The sequence below is a fragment of the Oreochromis niloticus genome, linkage group LG20 (genome assembly GCF_001858045.2).
Source record: "Oreochromis niloticus isolate F11D_XX linkage group LG20, O_niloticus_UMD_NMBU, whole genome shotgun sequence".
NCBI classification, from domain to species: domain Eukaryota; kingdom Metazoa; phylum Chordata; class Actinopteri; order Cichliformes; family Cichlidae; genus Oreochromis; species Oreochromis niloticus.
The window spans coordinates 7,976,894-7,997,675 of NC_031984.2; the positions used below are offsets into that span (position 1 = coordinate 7,976,894).

Consider the following 20,782-nt stretch of genomic DNA (forward strand, 5'->3'; position numbering starts at 1 on the left):
AGTAAAAGCCAGGAGGGTAAAACAGAAGGAGCCTCTCTCCAAAGGATCTGCAGTTTCCACGCATGACAGGACTTTTTAGTAAAACTTTCACTAATAACCTCGTCGCTATTTTCGCACCTATAAAATAACATTAAACAGAGGAGGAGTGGTGCTAGGAAATGAAGTCACTTTGTGGCTGAACTGAAGGTCAAATTGAAAACACCAATTTGTCATCACAGAAACGAGGCCCTACTCACAGCCCGCAGACAGAAACGAGTCATCCACTTGGCTGCAGCTGCAATCAGGTAAAGGTTGCTGGTGAGGAAGATGGAAAAACATTGTAATTGGTGTATACCACTGAGCCAGAGGTTTCCCAGCTGTGATGGGAAGGGTCAACCTGTGTGCAGTCAAGTTACTCAACAGTGCACTCGGGGGTTAGAGTCATGTTAGCAGCTTGGTGAGACTGTCCCCAAGGTCCTGAGGTCCTCAGGATAAAATGCTCATGTCTATAGGTCATATTTATATGTTCATTACACATATAGCATGCAAAGCCCTGATAAGAAAAACTGAATTTTTATAAGTATCTGGTCAGAAAACAGAGTTTTTAAATATATTGCAATAGGTTTTTGTGATTATTTTTTTAGCAGAGCAACAAAACGTCCCTACCAGAAATGCATGCGCCTCAACTTTTTCCCCTCTTGGATGCCCAATAGGGGTCAACCTTGTTTCTCTTATAGGAACTCAGCAGTTTCTGTCATATTTCTGGCCTGCTTCCAGAACTAAAAGTGATCACCTTACTAGGGATATCCTTGGAAAACCCCCAAACCTATTCTAAGGGTCATTTGTGATAGATACCAAGCTGTCTTGTTATTAAAGGTACAGGGGAGGTCCTCACATGTCATCTTTAAGAAGCAAAGAGTTAAAAAACTGAGCAACAAGGACATACTGTAATGTAGATCTGACACAAATATGTACAAAAAAATTCATGATATTCTATTAAAAACACTGCTGAGATGTTCTAAAAGCTCAAATTATCCATTTTAACCCTAAACAAAGTCAGGATGTCAGTAATGAGACATGAAGATTGGCCTTCTGGGGACACCAAATGTGTGTAAAAAAAAAAAAAATATGCCAGTACACCTAAACTGTTGAAATTACTGGTTTAGACAGTAAACAACAGTAAACGACTAATCTTAACAACAGTTTAGATGTTGAAAGAGTGACCCAAACACCTTCACTACCCTTAAACCCATTTAAAGTGATAGAGCAGAGGCCTAGCCTGTTTTGTAAAGCTTCCACCACCTTCCGGGAAAAAAAGAAGAAAATGGGTCTCTCCTGTGTGTCTGCTGTGCTGGGAGCAGGCCGAGACGCGCTCTCAGCTCTGACAGCGGCCTCTGCCAGCGGGCCTCAGGCTAATGTTTCCCTCGGGGTTTACAAGCAGCAGGCTACAGAGGGAGCCTCCAGCTTTTATGGAGAGTTTCCCAAAGAGGAAGAGCCGTCTTTACCACAGCGAGAGTTCACAGTCGTCCACAAAACAAATGTTACTTGGCTTATCGGTGTGATCTCAGATGTCATTGCAGGGAGGTGAAACAGTAAACACATAAAATCCAAAGTGGACCTAAACATTTGGACACTGGTTATGGTTTAAAAAATAAATAAATAAATAAAAATAAACTTGGTTGTCCAACCACAACTTAAGGGAAAGGGTCTATACCCAACATTTCCTCTGCATACGGTTTAACGTCATTCTCAAGATCTTTTTTCAGCCTGTAAATGTATTCTTCATGGTTTAACCGTGCCAGTTGCAAAAGTGGTCTTTTGGCCACATTTTCCAGCTCCACCAGTGAGAAAGATCCAAAAAACAAAAGGCCACTGTATTTTTTGTGCTCAGCACCCATAAGCATACTGAAACAGTTTTCACACATGAACTACAGCCAGGCAAATCAGGTGTGCTGGTGTACTGTCCAAAAATAATCTTTCATCACATTTATCATAAAACAAACTATCTGCATTAGTCACATTCTCACTTTTGGATACACATTTGGTTTAGACAAAGGACACGGGACACACATTCACTTTGTAGGCATCACGACAATAACCCAGGCTAACTACCATGGTATAGCGAGCATGACACACACCTTGTACGTGTGTGCTGCCAGGTTAAAGACAGCTATTTGAGTTTTCCTGAGTACATATGTGAAAGCAGCTAGACAGTGAGGGCTTCACTCTCAGTTTCTAGACATAAAGTTGGTCGGTGTAGGGAAACAATTTAATACTCGTGACTTATGAAGCGCTATCCATATGTATAACGCTAACTGCTATTTGTGCAGTAGTGCTGCATACGTGCACCTCTGCTCACAGGAGGAGAGAAAGGAAGGAGACAGAAGGACACAGTGACGTCTCCCCTTCCTAGCATGAAGAGAAATTCAAGTATATACACGAGTGATAACACACCGAATTATATTAAGCTCGTTTACATGCAGAGATAAATGAAAAGAATTACAATTTCTTTACATTTTGCTTACAAGGAGCCAGACATTCTTGTATTGTACAGCACGTGGCCAAAGTATCATTTGTTCCCATTTATTTAGCTGAATCAATAAAAAATGCAAAAGATAAAGTGGTTTGTCAGATATAAAATAGCATTTTAGCACCAACAAGGTGATTTCCAAAGAGCTATTAGCCAAAAAACCTGCCATATCTTACTATGTCGTGCAGCATGTCCTTAGAAATAAAGGAAATTACACAAGTGGAGGAGAAAAGACGAAGTAGCAGGCCTAAAATACTATAGCAGATGAACTCTAACTGTAAATCATGTCAAAAGAAACAAAGGAAAGAATTCCACAAAGAGCCGACACAGCACCTGAGAAAAGTTAAGAAGGAAAAGAAACTTAACTAGAACTGGAACTGTTCTAGAACTGGAGTCTAATCATTGCATAAATCCCGTTGACACAGATTTTATCAAAATTTGAAATGTTGGGTTCAAATCTACTTTCAGATTTGAATTCAACATACAAAACCATCTAGAAATCATCTTATTGGCAACAGTGTAATTTATTTCTGCATTCTATGTAAAGATAATCACAGCACAGAACAGTAATAAGGAAATGTGCAGAAATGTTAGCAAAGCTGCGATGAAAGGTACCTTTCTTGATTTTACACAATGCAACTGGCCAACAGTAACACTGCCACAACAAAAGGAACACAACACATGAATGCGGCTTTATGGATGGCTTTCTCTCGCCTTGATTTTGACCCACAACATCAAATTCATTTCAGTGCTAAGCCTTCTCCTCTCCTTAGCCCTCTTCCTCATGACCATCCTTCCTTTTATCATATAATCACACCATTATGTGCCAAACCTCCATCTTCTCTCCTACTTGCTCATATCTTGCTGACTCTCCCTCTTTCTCTCTCTGATGAACTGGAATTTCTGAACTCAGCACTGCTGATTAAGCCAAAAGCAAACACGAGCACACACCATACACGCACACACGTGACAGCAGACAATGAGCTCGCACACTAAAGAGACAGGGGTGCATCCCATCCACACAGCTCTCAGCCGGCCTGCTCACGGCAGAGAGACAATGCCCGAGGCAAAGAAACATTAGGTATCCAAACTAGCCCCATAAATAAGCCCAAAGCAGCCAAGGCTAGATTTAATCATGCACACTAGTCTGCCTGTCCTTATTCTGTGATGAGAATGATGCGTCTATGAATATGGTGTTCAAGCACTTCAACAGTCTCTTCACTTCTCCACCAAATGTAGATGCTTGCTACAAGCCAAGGCAAATGTCAGTCTTTCTGTACCATCGTATATTGAACACCTTATAATTCTGGACCGCTGTTCAAACCAATAATAGCAAAATGTCTGAGAAATCATAATTTCCACACTTTTATTTATAAAGGAGACGAGATTAACTGAAGGTAAGTATAATCACTGGTTGCAGCCTTTTCACTGGCTCGCTGGTTAGGGTTAAAAAAAAGAGCACACTACGTGTTTACTGTGTATGAATCTCCAGGTTGACCCAGTATATGAGCTAATGTTTATTTATTTATCTATTTATTTTTTGCAAAACACATTACCATATTACCATTAGCACAATGGGAGCCTACACAACTGCACTGCCACAGGCTGTCACTCTGCCATCTGGTATACCTCTGACTCACACACAGAAATTGATCTTGCAGCAGTGCTGTTCTTGTTTTGCACTGCAGAGCTCGTTAGCCTCTGGTGATGCGAGTATAGATGGAAATGCATAAGATCATTCTAAATAAACCCTGTCTGGCTGCTTAGCTTACCTTCTTGATACTTTTGTTCCACAGTGCATGAGTAAATACGCAGTTATGATGAGAATTAAGAGCTAAATTTTGGAATTGTTAGAATAGGTAAAGGTACGGGTATAGATGGGTATGTAGGCATTGTCCAAACGCAGTAAAGACCTGCAGGATAGTCTAACATTAAACTCTTATGACATGGAGAAGTGGCTTATACACTGCAGGGAGATACTACACAGTGGATCTGCCAGTTGTAAACAGTGACTATATTCATTATAACCTTTAGCTGCCCCAATCAATCAGTTAAATATTAGATATGTAGCACTTTTATTAATGCAGGGTACTGCTATTCAAAGAACTTAAGTGACAACCTGGTAAGACAAAGTGAAATGCAGTGAAATAAAACAAATAAAACAAATGCAATAATAAACAATTTGAAATAAGATAAAAAGATATTGCTGTAATGTCCACATGCACTCTTTGGCTTTAGCGTAAACTCAAACCCTACTACAGACTGTAAGCTGCTTAGGCTGACTGCTAATATTAGCAGATTATAAACACGCCATTTAATCCATGCATTGCTATGGCACGTGTGTTTTGTCTTTTATTCGCAAACAAAAATGCATATCAACTTCCAAGTGTATTAGATTAAACCGAGAAATCCAAAGCCTGACAGGCTACTGTCCCAAACAAGTTACGAGAGGACCAAGGCTGCTCAGGGAGGAGGGTTTTTTACAAATGGTCAGTGACCCCAGCGCACCTCAGTTGCAGGATAAAGATTTGGTCTGAGATGAAACTCCCAGCAAGTTCAGCCACCACTCGATCATGCCTCACTCTGTTCACTAGTCTCTTCTTCACCATGAGGTGGGCAGAGACTGAGCTGAGCACACGTTTAACCGTAAGCCTTCAGCACAATTTCACAAGGAATCTCAAGAATGCTTCGTGCTGCCTTCTGTTTGGTGCGGTCGCATCATGGTACATGGAGAAAGGGTGAGCTTATGTTTGCATTTGCAAAGACTTTGGGTCCTCTCTTCGTCTTCACATATTGTTTTTGAGAGACTTCAACAGCCTCCTCTACTCCCAGACCCCTCGTGTAACGCAACACACACCTCTCTGCCAGGAGATAGCTATGAAAGCAGTCCTGGGAGACAAACACAGATGGCAGACAGGTGGATGGCATACGGGCAGGGAAAGCTGGCATAGAGACAGACATATCAGCACCCGTGGAGCAGCAGACAGAAAAGTTGGGCGATTGAAGCCAGAGCTGTGGAGATGAGTCGTTAATAGTTAATGCCTATTAGCATAAATTCCATCCATCTCCCAAATTAAGTGCAGATATGAAGTAAATTAAGCAAAGGAAGGGTTTAAATAGTGCAACAGTGTTGCTTTATTACTGCTATAGTGCATATTAGTTATTTTGGTGACTGCTTGACCACATAGTTTATTGATGCAGCACTAAATGATAAGAGCAATATCACTCATCTGTATGGCCAAATAAAACTTACGGAGCTGGAACCAGGAGGCAGTTAGCTTTCATTACCATAAAGTTTGGAATCAGGGGGCCAGCTAATCTGGCTCTGTCCAAGTAAAGCAAAACCTCTCTGCAGTCCTTAAAAAAAAAAAAAGGATTAAGACAACAAACAGAAGTTTTGCAGGGAGTTATGTGCCGGGCTGTTTCTCGGTCAGGACCAGTGGCGAGTCTGATTTATCAGGTTGGAGAAAACAGAAACGCTGGTATCAGTCTCCCAATCTCCCACCTTGGGCCTAATCACTAAACCCTCAGACTTAATGGAAGTCACAGCTGTAGTGCTTGAATGGGTGAATTAATGAGGGCTCCACATGGGACATACAATCAGTACAAACAGTGTTTAACAGTTGCCTTTTTAGGACTTTATATTTTGGGTCTATTAATAGCATTCTGCCTATGACTGTTGAGTGGCTATGCATTTTAGCAAACTACTGCCAAGATGAATATTATGTAAATCCAGCCTGTTCTCATCCTAGGGCGTCAAACACGGCTGTTCTATCAATTTCACCTCAGAGGAGACTGCAAAGTGTCCTCAGCTTTGGTGTTAGGAGATCTGTTTCACTATTGATCAAAGCCACAGTGAAACAGAGCTTCCAACCCTTATGGTTACTTGCTCAGGACTTCCAAGTGTTGCTTTTTAAATGCACCGAGTACCATCAAAAAAAATTTCAATGCAACAGCATTAATGTAGGGACATAACTAAACCCAATTTACAATTTCAACTTCAAACCTAACCAAAGTAAGTAAGCAAAGGTGAACAGCAGGAAAACAAAGCTCCCATGCACCACAGACTCCTGGTCGACAGTGGTGTTTGAGTCCACTTCCACCCCTCCTGCCTCCTGAGGCCTTGATTATACTTCTGCTGCAGACACAGACAGCTGGAGACACTACAGCTGAGGAGTCATTCCTGTTATATTTCTTATGCTTCTACTTCTAAAGTCTGCTGTCTGGGGTGCGTGCATAGTTGTTGCTGCACTGTAATGAACATTCTTAGTGGACAGGTGCACAGTCACAAAAAACAAAACTGGTAAGCCCGTGGACACCAGCACCTTCTGGCGGCATCGGTATTTTACCTCTGGGAGGGAGAACAGTAAATCCTATTTAAACATTAAAACTCTGCAAAGGCAGAGCAGCAGCAAAGTAACCAGATGTCGTCACTTATAGATATAATATTAGAGCATCACAAGTTTCTTTAACAACTATGGATGAGACTGTTCGAGAAGTCTGCAAATATGTAGACTCACAGAAAGACACATAATGGTTTACAAAAGTCTACCTAAGAGGGCGACAGTATGACAATAGGATACAACCGAGTGAGAACATGGCAGGAACACACCTCAAGGTCAGAGTCCATAAGTGGGGAGACTGGGATTGGTCCAATCCTCTCATTCAGCTCCCAGACAGAAGATTAAGCTATTTTTATTTTTAAAGGCTACCAGACAGGAAATCACTTTTTTTTTTCTTTCAAAGAGAGAATACAAACATTCTTTTTTAGAAATAATTGCTTAATGTCGACACTACCTTTTATTTCAAACACTCATTCTCACTCCCAGGGGCTTGTGGTCCGTAAATAACGACCCCCTCCATTATTACTAAAGCCTAACTGTTTTCCTGTTCCTCTACAGGTGGATTGGGTTTGGGTCTGGTAAGCATCCCTTAAATCACGAGCAGGTTGCAGCCGTTTCCAATGCTGAGGCTTCAGTGGCACTGGGGGCAGAACACAGGCTTTCTTCTTAATGTTGTTTTACCCCAGTGGCGGTAAAAACCCACACATGTGCATCGCACACTCTCCCACCCTTTCCCTCCGTCGTTCTCCCTCCTCCACCACATCTGAGCAAACCCGAGGTCGCCATGCATAAAACTGAAAACCGCAGGACAGCAAGTGTAAACTGTTCCATAGAGGGGTGGATGAAGCAATCAACAGTTTTCAATTTACAAGATGTGGAAAAAATACAAATATCTGATTAACTGTGCTGAGTCATTTCACAGTTATTTAATAGCAATGAACAAAAGCACCGTTCTCCAGCCTCTCCATGCGTATCCAAGGCTCTAGGTGACTTTTGCGTTAAAGTAGAAAACTCACAACCCTGTCACAATTTTTAAGAGGCATCATGAGGGGATTACTGCATAGCTCACATTTTTGGGAGCATTTATGTCAGAAAGTACAGTAATTGGTACAAGTACAAGATATTATTATTGTGACCTTTTTGTGTCAGGCTTTTCTTTTTATGGACTTTATTGGTGCTTAACTTTCAGCAAAACACAGGCATGTTCTGCTGTTACTGGAACTCATGTCTGAGTATGACCTGAGGAATGCCAGTGTGCACTTAGCGCAGTGTACAAGAAGCGCATGTTGGGATAAACCAATGATTTTAGAAGCCTCAATTATGACTCACTTAAGAAAATTTTTAAAAAGTCTGTCATAAAAATAACAAAATCTACTCCTAATTTGTTCAGAACACTGCTTATGTTACAAGAAGGCCAAAATAGCTTTCATTATCCAATTTTTCCCCACAATTGTCGCTGATAAATTACCACATGATCAGATGTGTTACATAATATATACTGTGATTGTGTAACTGGGTTCATGACTAGCTCTAGATTCCCCCTCAGCACTAAAGTCAAAGTCTTTCCAGAAGCCAGTCAGAAACCATCTTGGTAACACCACTGGTCGGTAATTTTGAAGCTCATTTACAAGTGAGGTTCATCAAAGTTTTGAATTTAGGTCCTTTTGATGGTGCAAACAGACCAAAGAGTGGCACACAGAGAGGCCAAACAGCAACATCATAAATAAAATCACGCCTAGCTATCTTACTGATCTTCTCAGCCTGTATATTCCTAGTAGAGCACCAAGATCATCAGGCCAATTGCTCTTGGTGCATCCTAGGCCACGGCTCTAGACCAGAGGTGACCATCCTTTTGCTTCAGTTGCACCTAACCTCTGGTACAATCTCCCACAAGCTATTCGCGTGTCTGATTTGATGCAGACTTCTACAGACTTTTTGAATCCTTGAAAACTTATCTATTCGGTTTAGCCTTCCCGGCTATCTATAGCACGCTTCTTGTGTACTCTCATGCAACCCCTTTTCTTCTTTTTTTTGAACAATGTTTTGTATTGATTTTACCTTTGAGGTTTTATTTTGATATCTGCTTACCTTGTATGCTTGGTTTATCAGTGCTTTCCACCTGTTAGCTCATTTGCATTTGTATTTTGCTGCTGCTTTTACTGGATTTTGTGAAGCACTTTGGTGTACCTCTGGTTTTAAATGTGCTATGCCAATAAAGTTGTATTGTAACAGATAATTTATCTTCATCAGTATCAAACACGGCTTATTTTGCTTTATTAGAGAAGCTATACATCCAACTATTTATTTATTATTGTAGTTTTTTTATTACTGATACTTTTACACAGCACCTATAGAGTTAAAAACATTGGTTGTTCACCTGAAATTTAACGTGGTGGCAATTTTGTACATATTTCCACATCTTTCAGGACAGACTGTAATAACCAGGTGATCCCGTTTACATCAGCCATTCTCATCAACTTCAGCTGAACTGAGCAAATGTTAGCATGTTAAACATCAGCTAGCACTGTAACAGAGAACCTCTTAACACGGTGATATTAGTGTAAAAGCCGAGCACCACTGTGCCGTGGTACAGCTTCACAGAGTTGCCAACACAATTAGATTCTTGGTCATATTTCAACCGCTGAAAATATGTAAAAAAAAAACAGATCCAGTGTTCTGACAAACCATCCTACTTTGGCAAAACGTCCTACTGTAAGTAGTTTATGCACATTTCTGCTGTCACAGAGTAATTCTAGCACAAATTTAAGTAGGTATGACGGTTTGTCACTTAACTTTGCCCATCAGAGTATGGTTGTAGCTCACATTCATAAAGCCAGGACGGTTTGGCACTTAATTGTACCCGTTAAAGTATGTTTCTAGGTCTTATTAACAATGCTAGGATGATTTCCCACTTAATTTTAGCTGTTAAAGTATGCTTCTAGCTCATATTCACAAAGTTAGGACGGTTTGCCACTTAATTTCGTGTTGTGCGCATGCGCAGAAACAACGGGTAGGATGGTTTGTCAGGTAGGATGGATTCCCAGAACACCGGATAGATAGGATAATCCATGGAAATGATTGAATTCTGGATTCAAGTTTGTGTTTTCTTCCATTTTGGTGAATGTAACAATATCCTAAAGCTGACAGCTAAAACACAGTTGAGAATGTTTTCAGTAGAAGCTCAGGACTTAATTACAGAAATGGAGAAAAAAAGATGTAAGGATCACAGCCTGACTGTACCCTTCTTGGCTCCTCTCTTCTCTCTTCGTCTGCCAAACAGGTCTGCCTCAGCTGGCAGACTGACTAAAAAGCAGTGCGATTTAGAAAGGCTGGCTGGCAAAGAGGACAGGATGAAGAACATTCCTCCACAGCCGTGTGTTATCACTTGCCTTTCACTAATGGCGTAAATCAGGAGAGGGGGGAGAGGGAGCACAGCAGAAAGCAAGTGCCCCTGTGCCACTTCAAAAAGCACCGAGGGGAGACAGGGGAGGATTTCAGTGCTGTTACGCACTTCTTCCGTGGTAAATATTTCATCTGTGAAGCTGGTCTCATCCGCTCTTCCCCTCTTGTCTACCTCATGTGAGGCTGTCTTCATGCCAGGTCACTGAGTGCTTTCCACGGAAGAACAGAGCAATGGAAAAAAAGCCTTTCCATAATGGGGATAAAATACTTCACTCAAAATGAAAGTGATCTTTTTTTGCAGAAAAGTTACATAAAACAATGCAGAGTTATTTCTTATGAATGTTAAAGGATCACTTGATCATATCAGTGAAATACGGATGCGACTCAGTGGACAAGCTCTGAACTGCACATGGTCCATTTCTTTTTTCCATCATAATGAATAATGCTCATCTTATAAGCAAAGGAATTTCCTTTTACTTTTAATTAACTAATTAGCATGAAAGACAGTGTATTTGAGCCTAAATGTCATCAGTCTGGTGGGTTTCTTCTCAGCAGACACATACTGGACACATTAAGATTCATAAACTTGAGCGCGCGTGGAGATTTTAGCGTTTGGCTCTCAGAAGCGCACACAGCAAACACGTTCTATATGAAAGTGAGCCAGCATTCACACCGTCACTATTAAGAGCTGGTTCCAAAAAGCAGCTTTGAGCTTTATGCCCTGCAGTCTTAAAGAAAGCAGATCAGATCAGGGACATTTTCATTAGTGCTTTTCTAGAGGTTCAAGGGGCCGTGCATCGAGATTTCATCCTCCAGGAACGGGCGCATCGCTGCAGAAGGAGACTGCTTTGAAGGGAATTGTGTCCATATTTAAATCAGGCATATAATTGTTCCTTTTATTGCTACAGTCACTAAACAATTTGTGATAATCTGTAATCTAGTACATTTTAAAGTGTACAAAGACATTTGCCCTGTGGCGTTTAGTGAAATGGGGCTGGTTAATTCATTTCTGTGGCATATGTGGCATCTCACTCTTTTAAAATAATCCAAAGTAAAACAAACACAAACCAGTGCAATGCTCAGCCTTGTGTTGTTGTGCAGAAAACCAGACACACAAACACTAATCCAAAAGTTAAGTCAGGTGACCTGGTTCCCCAGCTTACCACACAGATCATGGATGACGTCCAGGGATGAAGACCAGGAGTAGCGCTCCATTAACCCTTCGCTGAAAGGAGATGGCAAAGCCTCCAACTCGTACGCACCGCGCTTCTTCCAGTAGAGGAACATTGTGACTTCTTCGACAAGCAAATATTTTACAGGAATGAATATAATTTAGCCGTTTGCCCATACTTTGCTTGTGAAATTGAAAAGTCTGAGCAGTCCATGGCCCCTTCCCCCACTGAATAATTATCTGAAACTCTGCAGACAATTATTACTCCCTTCTCTTTGACCATTTTTAAAGACAAAGCCTGCCAGCCAACTCTGCTTTCAACTTTGCCAACTGCCAATATGTTCATCTGTAATCTCCACCTGCACGATTACCTCATCCAGCTTGCGCTTGCTAAAACTTGCTTTGAACCTCCTGTCTAAGTCTGATCCGACTTCACAGCGAGTCCAAGTGAGCAAATGCACTTCCTTCAAGTACAATTACATTTCCAGAGGACAAGAGTATCGATTCTGTAACTGCAACAAACTTTTTATCATTTAAAAATAAGCAACATTAAATAAGCAACATTTAATGCTGCATCTGATCCCACAAAGCAAAGACCAGTAAATGTCTCTGAACCTTCTGTTCACTGCATCTTCCTGTTGATCCTGTAGGTTTTTAGATTCTCTGCTAATCATCCACTTAAAGCCGCCCACCAGGAGCTGTCAAGCACCAAATGCTGTCCTCTTCTAATCCATTTATCCAAGCTTTTCCCGACTAAATTACAGACAACCAACTGCTAAAAAAGGTGTTGCTCATCTCATCTCTAGGAGCAAGTTTCCTTTGCCGTCGCCTTCCCTGAGGTTTGACTTTATCCATGACAAAGTTTCTCAAACTGTGCAAAATTGGCGTGTGAGGCAAGCTGCTCATGTTAAAGCCCTGTGTAGGATCTCCTGGAGATAGGGGGGCTTTCTGCCCACTCCATCAGACAAGTGTTGTATTCATGCAGAGGTGAGTTGCATGCTGGGACGGGCAATCTGGGCCAATGGCTTTTGGACTGGGTGACACAAAGATCTCTTTTAGGCCTCCTCCTACATCCAGAGCGGACTTTCTTTATGTTTTGCTCAAACTGTAAAAGGCTGACATTTTTCTGCATTGATTAGTGCCCGCGCCCTTTATGTCTCCTGAAAGATTTATTCGTTTTTATGAATGCACCAGCTCTGTGGAGCATGAGCTCAGATATTTCTGAGGAGGTAGAACGCACACATCGGCCTCTCGGAAATGAGCAAAAGGAGTCCAGTTACAAAACGCTCGAGTGAGACAACGCACTCCGATCCTCTAATATCTTGGAAAAACAGCTGAAGGGTTAAACCAACAGGCAGTTAGATATCAAATCAAGACATAATATTTTCCAGGGTTGCTTAAAGGTTGATGCACTGCTATTATGCATCTAAAATGGGAGAAGAAATACTGTGAGAATGTGCTGCGCCGGCCGGGGGAAGGGAGGGACGTTGTCACACATAGCGACCCACATGTCCAATTTTGGGATAAGAAATTAGAGGGTAGGATGGGAGCTGGTTTTCTGCTCAGCGCTGGGCTTTGCAGACATATGGTAATAATCTGAAGCAGCTTTGAGCACGCAGCTTCCCTTTTAATGAAGAGTGCAGTCGTGCAGCATGAGAACTGGGAAGCAAATACAAGGGCCAATTTCCACCTACTACAGAAACAAAGCGGGAAGCAGATGAGATATTAGCCTCGCTTTCATCATCATCCATCAGCTCAGCTTTTAATAAAAAGACACCTATTTAGCCCTATCAAGAACAGAAAATACCTGCTCAAGTGTGGCACCAATACTGACATTAGAATGCTTTTTGGTCTGATCTCATACACAGAATATTTGTGTATAATTTAGAATCTAGAAATGGTTTCTGTACAGTGAAAACACATTTTCAGAGGCTAGGCAGGTGTTTACTGGCAGACTGTGCATCTTCAGGTCCAGTCAAAGGTTAAACCCTATGAAAAGACTTTTTTTTGGTACAGGTAACTTTGGGTTTTGTGGCAGAGTCTGATCAGTTTGACTGCACGTGTTTTTTGAGCAGGCTTTGGCTGCATGCAGGTGCACATGCAAATCTTAACACCAAAGGCTATTATCTGAACCTTTTTTATTAGCATGTTTTAATTTAGCTACATTCATAAACAATGACTGGCGCAGGGAACAGGAACCAGTCTTTAACAGTTATCTGCAATCCAGATATCCTGGCCTTTGCCTTCAGAGGCTACGATTGGAGACGAGTCAAATAATGACCAACATGCAAGGGAATCTGTATTTTCTACCAAGATTACACAGCCCGATTTAGGTTTCCCTTCACAAATAGGTATTCCAGCAGTTTGCATTGCTCTTTCAAGAAGTAGCCTCGAATACTAAAAACCAGCATCCCTGCCTCTTAAACACTCATTTTTGATCTCCACACTCCTACTCCCCCCAAAAAAGTCAAGTCACAAGTTCAAGCTAAAAATAAACCTGATGTCATCGCTATAAAATAATCAGGATTATTTCTTTAGACTTAACAAAGAAACTCAGAAAAACAGAAGACATTGTGCAACTGTTTTCATAAGCTCAGCGGCTCTGCCCCTGGTTTTATAAGCAGAACTTCATGTATAACATCCGTGGACTAGGTGTTACAAATCTGCATTCCCATCTGCTTGAGTCATTCTCACCCATCTTAAAATAAACACCATTTTCAGCCATGTTTTATGTGAAGGATTTCAAACAGCTGATCTGGATATCAATCGTTCCATCTGATAAATGTAAACTTATTAGGGCAAAAATCTTGATGCCAGTGCAAAGTTTCAAAGTGTGCGTCTCTCAGCAATGCAATGATGAATGGCAGTCCTCAGCCAGTCTAAAGCAGTCTTTGGTACTGTAAAGATAACAGCAGAAGGAGCAGTAGTATGATGACGGCCTTATTATTGCAAAGAAATATGTTGATCTTATCATCCAGGATATCGTAAGGAACAGTTTGACCCTGACTGACACTTGTTATGCTCAGAGTTTGATAAGAACTTTGCATCATATCTGCCTGATAAGTAGCTACAGCCAGGAGATGGTCAACATAACAACAACAAAGGTCTGCTTCTGTCCAAAAGTAAAGGGAAAAAGAGCATCTCCATAGCTCACTTAGTAACACTACTTGACAGATTGAGGTTTGTCTCTGTGCTTTGCTGGAAGCCCTTCTATTGCAGTGCAAAGTGAGCCTTCACAATAAAATCCCTAAAAAGAAATATACACATGCAACAAGGGAACAAAGATTCCTTTTACACTATTGTGGTGACAGAAGTGTTTATATTTTCATATGCATGTAAAAAAACAAACTGGGTTTCTAAAACATATCAGGCAGTAAAAGGTTAATTTCTTCCCGTTTACAGTCTTTATGCAAAGCTATGCTTCTACACTCACTCGCTACTTTGTTAGGTACACCTGTTCAACAGGCGTGTGATTGGCGGAATACCTGACCAGCCAATCACACGGCAGCAACTCAGTGCATTTAGGCAGGGAGTCACTCAAGATGATCTGCTGAAGATCAAACAGAACATCAGAAAAAGGAAGAAAGGCGATTTAAGTAAATGTGGTGCGAGACTCCCTGATCTCAGTATTACACCAGCTGCTGATCTCTAGCTGGTTGTGTCAAAGGAGAATGTTCAGACTGTTTCAGGCTAATAGGAAAGCAGCCACAACCCAAATAACAATTTGTTACCACCAAGGTATGCAAAACAACATCTCTGATGCAGATTGGCCACAGCAGCAGAAGACCACACTGCTGCCACTGTCAGCTAAAAACAAAAAGAAGCTTAAGTTCACATGGACTCACCGAAATTGGACAACAGAAGACTGGAAAAACATTCTCTACTGTGATGTTCTCAATTTCTGCTGCAACATTTGGACGATAGGGTCAGAACTTCGTGTAAATGCCATAAAAGCATCCTGGGTACATCCTGTTTTGCATCAACAGTTCAGGCTGATCATGGTGTAAGGGTTTTCTTAGCACATCTTAGCACCAACATTTAAATGCAACAGCCTATCAGGGTATTGCTGTCCATCCCTTTATGACCACCTTCATGGCCTTTATGTACAAATCTGATGGCTGCTGTCCTTTTATAAAGATAATCTCAGACTGGTTCCTTGAACTTGACAGTGAGTTCTCAAATGGTCTTTGCAGTCACAATATCTTAACCCAATAGAGCACCTTTTGGATGTGGTACAATGAGAGATTTGCATCATGGATATGCAGCTGACAAATCTGCATCAACCGTTTGATGCCAACACGTACCAAAATCTCTGAGGAATGTTTCCAGCACCTTGTACCATGAAAAATTAAGGCAGTTATAAATGGGGTCCAATCTGGTACTTGCAAGGTATACCTAATAAAATGTCTATTGAATGCATTTGCTTTATATAGACCATGCAGGAAGTCCCTAGCAGTAAGAATATTTTCTAAATGCCTCAGTAGTCATTCAATCCAGTATAGCACTGCTTGTAAACCTTTTTTAAGTTAACAGACTAATTAGAGGTGATATTAATACAAATATTAATGTTAATTCAGCTACCTCCAACTGATCGTAGTAGCATAAGACAAAAATAGCAAGCAAAACGTCCTAGTGTGTCAAGCCTGAATGAACTGGCTGCTCAACAGGATCACACTCACTAAAGTATTAATGGTGTGTTGGGGAATGAGTGAGCGAGTGGCTGCAGTATGACAAGACTGTAAATGAGACTTTTGGACTGTGAGCGGTAAGAGGGAAAAAGTGTGTAAGTCTGAGTGTTGACAGAGGGAGTGCAGTTGAAGGCTTGTGCGTGCCCATGTGGAGGAGGTTGGGGGTTATATTTAGCAAGGTGGCCCATCAAACAGGCCGAGGTTAACCTCTCACCAGCAAACTAAGAGCAGTTAAAGACGTCCCTGTGTGAATGCTCAAAAAAAAGAAGAAAATACAAATGATTTAGATTCTACTTTACCAAAAAGCAACTTCCAGCAAGACTATCCATCTCTGTTTTTACATTTAGATTAATACATTTTTAGGGAAAAGCAGCACATATTAATGTGCACATCAAACCTGCCAAGAGGCTGCGTATTTGAGATACATTTCAGGGTATGTATCACTCACCTGTCTTTTGCAAGAGGCACATTTCCATTCTATCCAGAGCCTGAGACACATTTCTCTACTCTTTGGATAAAATTTGTCTGGCTACTGTGCTTTGCACGATGCACACCACCCGCTTTGACTCCATTTTTTATATTTTATTACTTTTGTGTGCTTCTGTGCTTTATATGATTTGTTTTTAATATATAACCAGTCACACATAGGTTGTGCCAAAGGATGATGATCTCAGAAACTTTGCATTAAATCAATATTTTTGGATTCACCCATCCAAGTCATGGTTGGACAGGAGCCTAGCCCAGCTGTCATCGGGCAAAAGGTGGGCCCAGTCCAGGTGACCAATCTATCCCAGGGTTAATAATTCAATCTGCTTTCTGTAATGTCGTGCCGGCACTCAAAACACGGACAGGCACGCACACAAAAGTTCATTCGCACATTTCTCCACTCTTTGAAATCAACATCAATCCATCGTCATCATCTCAAAATGAGAGAAAAGTGAAGGGTATTTTTGACTGTTGTTTTGACTATAAATTAGAGTCAACTGTGGCTTTGCGCACACGCACGCTACTCTCCTCCGCTTTTTATTTCATCATGTGTGTTTTGTTGGTGAAAGACTCAGCTGTGTGTGGGGAAGGTGCGGTGAAGGGTGGAGGCGAGACAGATGAGCCGTTTTACACATTTGTACAGGTTGAACAAGCAAGCGGATGCACAGGCGGAAAAATATGTAAAAGTTAAAAAAACAAAACAAAAACAAAAACAAAACAAAACAAAAAAACACAATGAAAGTGACTTATTGGTTACTGGCAGTCTCGCAGATGGATCACAGGACTATTGGACTATGGAGAAGATCACCAAAACATACTGTCTGGTTTCATTTCCTTTAGTCTTCTACTAAATGAAAATAAATTAAGTTTCTTTATCCATCATTACTGCTGTCAGTTTGCCAGTTGGACACCATTTGTCTGGCTACTCTGCTTTTAGCTCTTCAGTCGCTGCTGAAAGACAGCAGCCTCTGCAGGGCATGCAGCTCTGTCAGACTGTGCTATGAGCTAAATGCACATGTCACTATGCTAATATGCTCACAACATCAACACTAATGTGTTTATGAGTATAATTCAGGGCAGAAATAATAAACACATTTGTCGAGTGTAACACAGCCTGCAAATATCGGGCTGTAAGTATTATTACACTCTCCTGCATTTTAGGTCATTCTCAACAAATCTCTTTGATTCTGTAGTATTTGTTTAACAAGTCGAGATATATGAAGCACTTTTAATTTTAGGCTATGATTTAAAAAGAGAAAACACCAGTTAACTTACTTATAAACTAATTCAGTGCTAATTAGAACTGACAGGAATAGAAACAGATATCAACCACACTGGGCAGATTGTTCAGTCTGTCAGAGTCATACGCTTAATCAGTTCCTTTTATCTGGCATGTTTTTCTGGCCTGGTCTTTTTGGCAGTCGTGTATTGCAGAGCAATGATGTCAAACTGGTAGCAGACCTGAGATACAGGCGTGTCTTTTTTCCAAGCCTAACTCTTTGACTCAGAGATGTAGACCTGTCTTAGCCCACACTATACACAGAAAACTGATAAGGAATCAGTAACACAATCGACATGGACAGAGATGTTATTATTCTTAGTGGATGCTTGAGTAAAAGTATTGGACAAAATGAAATGCTGAGTCACACTAGTGCTTGATAAAAAGTCAGGAGGCCCACCAAAGTTATTACAATTCACCTTGAAGGGGGAACATTAATGTGTAGACAAAATTTATTGACACTGTATTCTGTGGTTGAGCTCAGCCTTGCAGAGTCATTAGGATTCTTCCTCTAGAAACTGTAAAAGTGTCAAAATTTTACAGCAATCTTCAAATAGTTCATAAAGTATTTCAGTGTAGGGCATGGAGGACTTTATAAGGCACCAAGACAGGGCGACACCTGAGACCTGATAAGAGAGAGGATTGAAAAACAAACCAGCCAACTTGTTTATAATACAATCTGACCAGTGATTCTATACATGTAGATTTTATGTTCCAGTGGCCAATGAAGTTAAAGAAAATTTAGATAAAGCTTTAAAATCCCAGTAATTCACCACGGAGGGTCATCTGCCTCCATCTCACCCTATACCTTATATCATCGGGCCCAAACCAACGGGCCACGGACCAGTACCAGTCCGTGAGTTGTTTGGTCCCGGGACGCGAGAGTTGAGGCTCTGGTGTGAAATTTATGGTTTTCAGGGTTTTTTATCGTCATTTCTTTAATCGTTTTTATCATTAACTAAGTTTCCCTGGATCTTTTCCCGTGTGTAATGAATAAATCTTCTTTTTTTGGTACCGGTACTGGTTTTATTTTGTTGTATTTATCCACGACACCTTAAAGGCCGGTCCGTGAAAATATTGTTGGACATAAACCAGTCCGTGGCGCAAAAAAAGGTTTGGGACCACTGCCTTATATCATCTGTCACTCTGCAGCTTCTCTATGGCTCCTTCTGTTCTCCTGCCTGGCAGCTCCATATTCAACATCCGATATATCCACGATTCGTCCTCTGCCCACGTCCAAACCATCTCAGCCTTGCCTCTTTATCTTCGTCTCCAAACTGCTCAACCTGAACTGTCCCCTCTGATATACTCATTTCTAATTTTGTCCATTCTGGTCATTCCCAATGAAAATCTGAGCATCTTCATCTCTGCCACCTTCAACTCATCCTCCTGTCTTTTTGTTAGTGCCACTGTCTCCAAACCATACGTCATCGCAGGTCTCGCTAGGATCTTGTAAACCTTTCCCTTCTATCACAAATCAAGGTGAAGCTTAAAAACACTCGCTCGAAATGAAAACAAACGTAAACACAAATTATTTTGACCTCGCTTGAGCGCTATCATCAAGTCTTCATACAACTGAATGAGAGAAGTGAATGACTAACTGAATTTGACATACGAGTAGATTTTACCACATGTCTTCTGAAGATATCAAAAGCGCTGATATAAACCCTCAGAAGCTGAGTTAGAGGGGCCATCCCCAGCGAGTGAGTCATGATGAGACATGGTGTAATTTAACAGTCCATCCTTAAACCAGCAGCTCAGAGGGACAAACAACCACTCTTCAGTTTGTTGATATGAATAATCCCATAATTGAAACAATCTGGTTGAAATTGCAGAGGGGGTCTACGGTTGAGAAGCCAATAACAGAGTCAACGGGAATCAAAAACACTTATTCTTGAAAAGTACAGTTATTGTCATGGGGAAGGCTGCAATGCACATAAACAGTCATTTAAGCAGGGTGGAGGTTACACGTGTGGAAGGACACATTTAGAGATAAACATTTGCAGTTATGTTTCTGGTTAAAGAAGGTGTGTGTGTGTACGTGTATGCGTGCACATGTGTGTGACCTTTACATAGGCCCTCTAATTATCTGCTGCACAGTTTGAAGTGAGCGAGCGCACTGTTGGTCTATTTACAACATGATGAGGCCCTGACAGCGTGGAAGGGCTTTTGATCATATTAGCTGCCTTTATTTGTTTGAAGTTGGCAAAGTGATGTGGAGCGTGAATTTACAAAACAAGACTTCAATCCAACGCTGACCAACGGGCAGATATGCAGATTTCATATGCAAACTGAATGAAAATGCAAAGCGGAGGCCAACAGCTTGTGCTCTGTGTGACGATGCAAAACTGCATGGACAGACTACCCCTGAAGGCAACGATCAGTGCACCAACCGAATTGGGAGCCTAACAAACCTGCTTATAAGGCAATGCGCCCTGAAATGGCACAAACTACACAAAGTGCTTTGACTGAGCGTAAGAAGGGAAGCGTATCAGCTTCTGTTCGTCATTGATCATTTAAAAGTGCTCCAATGGGAAAAGATCTGTGCGAGAACAGTGGGGAAAAATAAGCCCTTAGCTGACAGCAGGTTTATGACAATGACTTCATCTGTGGCTATAAACAAAAACACTGACACTGCAGTAAAGTGTGCAAGGCCACAACACCTGCTCAGTGTGCATACTGTGAGTTTCACTTATGCCTCTCAAAGCACCTGAAATCAATGTTTTTTACATTTACAATAGAGCACGACTTAAAGGCAAAGGCTTTGTTCTCATCAGCTCATCAAGCACTCACAGCAAGAATTAGAAATGCTAAGCGTTTAAGAAGAATTCTGGTTCCACAAAGTGACACAATGACTGCTTTTGTTATGACAGTGTTGCATTTTGCAAGTTTTTAGAAAAAACA

The 20,782-nt window shown here is 41.2% G+C and overlaps 1 protein-coding gene across 3 annotated transcripts in view; it reads right to left on the minus strand.

Annotated features, from left to right (window-relative positions):
• plekhg5b (pleckstrin homology domain containing, family G (with RhoGef domain) member 5b) overlaps nt 1-20,782 on the minus strand; it is a 77,604-nt gene that overhangs the window by 52,737 nt on the left and 4,085 nt on the right. The window lies entirely within an intron of this gene.